This window comes from Pezoporus wallicus, unplaced genomic scaffold (genome assembly GCF_028554395.1).
Source record: "Pezoporus wallicus isolate ANWC-B61680 ecotype Strahan unplaced genomic scaffold, APGP_CSIRO_Pwel_v1 scaffold_6446, whole genome shotgun sequence".
In the NCBI taxonomy this organism is placed as follows: Eukaryota; Metazoa; Chordata; class Aves; order Psittaciformes; family Psittacidae; genus Pezoporus; species Pezoporus wallicus.
Genome location: NW_026636264.1, coordinates 2,288,011 through 2,294,010, shown reverse-complemented (window position 1 = coordinate 2,294,010; position 6,000 = coordinate 2,288,011).

Sequence of the window (6,000 nt, the reverse complement as noted above, 5' to 3'; positions counted from 1 at the left end):
CTTTCAACAGAAATCTTGTTCCTTGTATTACAAACAAAGATAACTAGCATAATTTAATTACACTCTAATAGTAGTTGAAATGTATATGTCTTTTGGCATAATGCAATTTTTGTTTAGAAAATAAAGTATCTGCACATAGCCTACAATTTTGCTGGAATTCCCTCCTGTGGGAAAAATTTTACCAAGGGGCTGTTGTCTTATGCATATTTGCACATACTATTTATGTTAACAAGCCTGGGATTTATTTTTTTTTTCCTCTTTTGAATTGAAATGAGGTTCAAGGGGTTATTTTATTCCTTTCTCTTTTATTTTAAGACTCTCAGTATCACTATGTCAAGGCTACTGGACTCCTACAATATACTTGTGGCTCCTAGCATTTAAATGACAAGGAATTGCCAGAAAAAGAGCCACTTTACTTATTTTTGCTCTTAAATTGTAGAAAAAAATAAATAAAAGCTTGAAAAACATCAGGAAATATTCCAGCTAAAAGCAAGAGTGAGGTTAATGGTATCCCTTAAATTTTTGCAGAGTCTCAAACATTTACCTGTACCACAGCATTAGCTCTACATGGATATATTTACATGAAACTGGAACGTATGAAAACTAGTTAAAGAAAGTCACACAAATACAATGAAATATCTCCTGCCAGTTCCTGTCTGAAGTTTTTGCACTAAACTTACCGGGCTGCACTGGGGTGACTGAGAGTGGTTTGCTGAATGTGTGCTTCCTATTTTTGTATAACAAGCAGTAGTTTTATAAGTTGCTTTTGCCTGAAAAGACACTTTGGAAAAGCACTTCTATCTAGGTAAATATTTACATTTTAATACCTACAGTATTTTACAAGTTGGAATAATTTATCAAAACAATTTTCTGGGTAGTAATACTCATTTTTATGTAAATGTTTGTGAAATCATCAAGTCAATCTGCTTTCTTTAAGATGTTTTCAGCATGTTAATCCTGTATTTATCACCTGTCAGTGATGAACCTCATGCCAACATCAATCTCACAGTTATTAATTAGTTATCAATGGATTGTGCTAATAGACCATTTGGACATTATTTGTTATCCAGGGCTAATGTACCAAACATTGGTCAGCTGAATATCAATTAACTGTATCAACTGATTCTCTTCTGCAGCCAGACACAATCACAGGAACGTATCACACTGCAGCATGACAAGTAGTTTGCTCTCAAAACATGTCCTGTGGCTGAACAGCTCATGCATTTTATACAGCATGGTGTTCATCAAAGAACAACCAGGAGGAATTTGATTTGTTGTGGATAATTAATATTATAGATGTACAGAAACATGTAAGTAAACATGTTATGATCTTCAAAGTAATCTTGGCTAATTAAGTAGTATGTTATTTGAGCAAGTCTTTCTGAGAATATTAACAAAACAACATGGTATCAGTCTCATTTATGGAACTACCAAGAAAAGTCACTTATGCTAATCTGAAGTATGGAGGGAGGTCCTTTTATATAGAATTTTAGAGATTTCTGCATTTCCTAAAAGCTTTTGAGCTTACAGTGAAACTATGTGGGGTCTTCATTCCCTAGCCAGAGCAGAGTAACAACTATAACAGAGGATTTTGTCTCTTCTGTTGTACAAGGCTTATAAGGGACTTCCAAAGCTAAAAGCATGAGCTGTTGCCCTGGAGATGACAAACTGTAGTTGGGCACTAAAAGATCTTATGTCCTCAGTGTCTAGTGTACCAAGGCAGCCCTAAAGCACCCCTCAGGGGGTGACTAATGTGCTCCAAGCAAAGGGGTCCCACTTGGACCCCCTGCAGCCATTTACCTGCTTCATGTCTCTCCAGGTTGTTGTGAGGGAGCTGAGTAGCATAGATGGGCAGGTGCTACCAAAACTGTATTTGCTGAGACGAGTGAGATGGGAAAGCTTGGGGCCCTCAAGGGGCTTGTTCTTCCCTTGTGGGACACAGTGTATCAGGGTGTTAGATACCCACCACTCCCATTGTGCTGTGACTGTACCTGCTGTCCCTGGGTCATGTCTCTGCTGATGGAGCACTGAGTGGGAACTGTGAGATGTATCTGCTGGGGGTCACACCAGTTAATGCCTTCTGAGGGGTATGTAGGAAAATGTTTCCATGACTCCTTTCTAAAATGAGTTAGAGCTGATAGGAAATGGCTTGCAGTGAAGGATCTGCCAATGAACTGGATAGGTGTATTCCCCTGCTCTGGGCAGAAGGTGTGCATCGTGTTAGTACAGCCTTCTTTACTGCAGAAGTCCAAATGGGTAAGGATTTGCACCGCTATGGGAATTTGGCTATATTCTCACAAGAATTCCAAAGAAAATAACATGTATGGCAACACAGGACTTTTTTGATATCTGTGCTCCCATGGACCCGTCTTCTTGTAAGCGCTTCTCAACTTGTATGAGGACATTTTCATGAAAATTTGCTTGTAGTTTCTCAGTTTAATAGTTATCTGCCCTTTCCCACTTGGAAGCAAAATTTCCTTTTTGCAATAATTTAGATACCAGTCTTTATAAATGTTTATGTAAGAACCTTACCCACCTGTCCTGGGTTCAGCAGTAGCAGTCATTTTCCTCCTTCTTAATAGCTGGTGCAGTGCTGTGTTTTTGACTTTCAGCCTGGGAACAGTGCTGATAACACCAGTGTTTTCAGTTGCTGCTCAGTAATGTTTACTCTGACCAAGGACTTTCTGAGCCTCATGCTCTGCTAGGGAGGAGGAGAAGCTGGGAGGAAACACAGACAGGACACCTGACCCAAACTAACCAAAGAGGTATTCTATACCACAGCACGTCATGCCCAGTATATAAACTGGGGGCAGTTACCTGGAAGGGTTAGATCACTACTTGGTTGGGTTGGGTATCAGTCGGTGGGTGGTGAGCAGTTGTATCCTCTTCCCTTGTTATTTCCCTTATCATTACTATTATTGGGGTAGCAGCAGTGGTTTGTGTTATAGCTTAGTTACTGGACTGCTCTTATCTCAACCCCTGGGAATTACATTCTTTTGATTCTCCTCCCTATCCCTTCGGCAGTGGGCGGGAGGAAGGGAGGGGAGTGAGAAAGCAGCTGCATGGCTGACTGAGTTTAAACCACACCACCACCACACTCTCCTAGAAAGCAGTTAGTATCTAAGCTGCTGAAAGCAAATTAGGTTGATGAATTAATTTTATTTTACATTCTCATCTGTCCAGGCCTAATCAAGTTGCCTAGTGGCAGTGATGGAGGCTGGACACTGCCATCACCCCTTGAGAAGCGTGTGTGCATCCCCACCAGCCACTCACCCACATCCCTGTTGAGGACTTTGTCCTACCTCCCCAGCTCTGTTCCCTTCTTCACCTTCTCATCCTCCCAGCCCCACAGGTCCATAAGCACTACTGTTCACCCACAGGCTCTTTTCAAATAAGAAGGTAGCTTGTTTTAAAAGGAAACATGTCAATAATAAATGGTACTGGCCTAATTTCAATTTTCATGTACTCTTACTTTCCTACTGGCTTTTTAAGATCCTTTGTCTCTGTTGCTGTACCTGGTCCCGTTGTCCTTGGTGCAGGAGGGTTTTCACACCAGTTTATGCTTTGTTTCTCTCATTGCAGAAATAGAGAAGTAGGTCTAAGTTATCTCTTTCCTGTGCAGTTCACTTTCCAGCTTTTGCCCTCTTTCCTGTGATGCTTTTATTCTTTAATCTCAGTCTGAAGACATCTGAGTTCCTAGAAGAAATTTTTCCCACCTAAGTATTCTAAAAGAGTAACCATATGTACAGGTATATAAAACCTTCCAAGGAGCTGCACTTTCTATTGATGTTAAAAACTAGATAAAATAAAATAATACTGATTAAGTTATCTAATTGTGAAGGAAGATACTAGCCCAAAGTTTTCTGCATGGATCTGTCCTAACACATGGGCTTATTTTATTAAGGATCTTTAGGGTCAAACACAATTTTTTCAGGGACATTTGGACCACTACTTCATTGAGAAGTCACAGTGAATGAAGAAATCCACACTAAGGAGAGTGGATTATTAAGCAGCCCACACACTTGCAGTAAGGTGTATTTTTAATGATTGCTATCATGTTTTAGAAGGTAACATACAAATAGAAGTCATTGAAAGCTGAGTTTCTAACTGTTCCCTGTGCATTGTGAGCTCGCTGGGAATGCCTTGGGCATTGACAGATAGAGAATTCTGACTGTCCCTCAAGGCCTTATTCCTAGAAAGCATGTCCAGTCTCTTCCCAGCCATTTCAGAGGTGGAGATCACACACCTGTATCCATGAGAGTCTGTTCCTTGACTTAAACAGCTTTCTCACTAGAAAGATCTTGGCCTTTTATCTCACTTTCATTGGCTTTTCTTTCTTACTTTTCCACGTTGGACAGGAAAATCAATATATTTGCTTCTTCTTTGCAATTACTTTTTTGGTTTTGAAGATGGTTATTAGATCTCCCTCCAGATTTCTCCTCCCTAAATAGCCTGATTTCCTTCAACTACCCCTCAGAGGTTATGCCTCTGGGGATTCTCACTGCTTTCCTTTGAGGTATTTCCACTGCTCTGTATTTTCCTTGAACTTTATGGCTGAGAAATATACAAGAACATTCCTGTTTAGTTTCTTCTGAGGACTGCAGGAAAATTAAGTTTTTATACATAATGTAACAATGTGTTTCAGTGTCTTAATTTTTTTTATACCAGCATGATACTGTTCACTAGCGTTCACCTTGTGATCTACTGTGGGATGTGGATATTCATCTGAAGAAGTTTTGTCTAAACTGCTATTGCCCATAAGACTCATACTTGAGGGATTTGCTATTGCTTCCTAATTCTAGAACTTTGTACTTTCTGGAACTGCATCCTATTCTTTTAAGTCTTTTTCCTGATTTTTCAAGATGCTTTTGAATGTTTATCCTTTAATGGGTGTGCAGCCTCTATCAGTTTGATATCATCTGCAGACTCAAACACATCATACTGAGTTTACCATATCTCATGAAAATATGGAGCAGTACTCTAGCTTACTTTAGAATGTCCCTCAATTTTTATTGTATTGAAAACTGCTTTCTGAAACTAACATTTCCAATAAAACTTGCATGTATCTTCTGATAACTTCCTCTAGTGTTCTCCCAGTTTGCTTAAGATCATCCCCTGAAGCAGTTGCAAAGCCTCACTAATGGCAAGGTGTGTGCCAACTGCTTTTTTTTCCCTTCCATGAGCCCTGTCACATTCACAACTCATGGAATACAGGCACTAAATACAGGTAGCCACACTTTTCCAAAGCTCAGAGTTGATACTAGCTAATGCACTGGTTGCCTACAGCAAGAGCCAGGCAATCTTTAATTACTCAGAAAGCCCCTAGATGGGGAAATCGGGAAGGCTGATGTTGAAATCCTTCCAAATTACTAGTTTAAGTTTGTATCTGGCACCATGTGGGTGCTGTGGGCAGCCCTCTACACAAACTTGCATGTATACAGGCCATTTGTATTGATGGCTATAACTAATTTTAGCTTGAAAAAACAAACAGCCTATCTGTGGTTTTATTCAAAAATTGTAGTGGAATTCAATTATGAATGCCTGCTCAGAGCCATTTAAATCAAAAGTTGTTGTTTTTAAGAAATATAAAAATGGAATTGAACATTAGGGCCTGTAAATGGCAAAACCCAGCTCATACTTACCTGAAAGAATAATAAAACAAAAAATCCCTGAGAGACTAGTGAGAAGGTGAAGTTATAATGATTCTCTAACAATCTGGTATCTGTTGTAATCACTTATTACAGCTACAATAACTTATAGTAATAATCATACTCATAGCATTTCTATTTTCGTACTGCAGTGGAACACCATACTACAGCATAAGTGGAGACTTCTACAAATACCCATGTGTCTCTATACGCTGAAAACTGCACTTTTTGGCTGAAAATTCTCTGTATGATTTCAGCCTAAAACTTTTTTCCCTAGTTTGTATATGATTTATACACAAGTTCTGGTTAGAAGGAAGGAAAAAAGAGGATGCTTGTTTGCTGTGAAAGGATT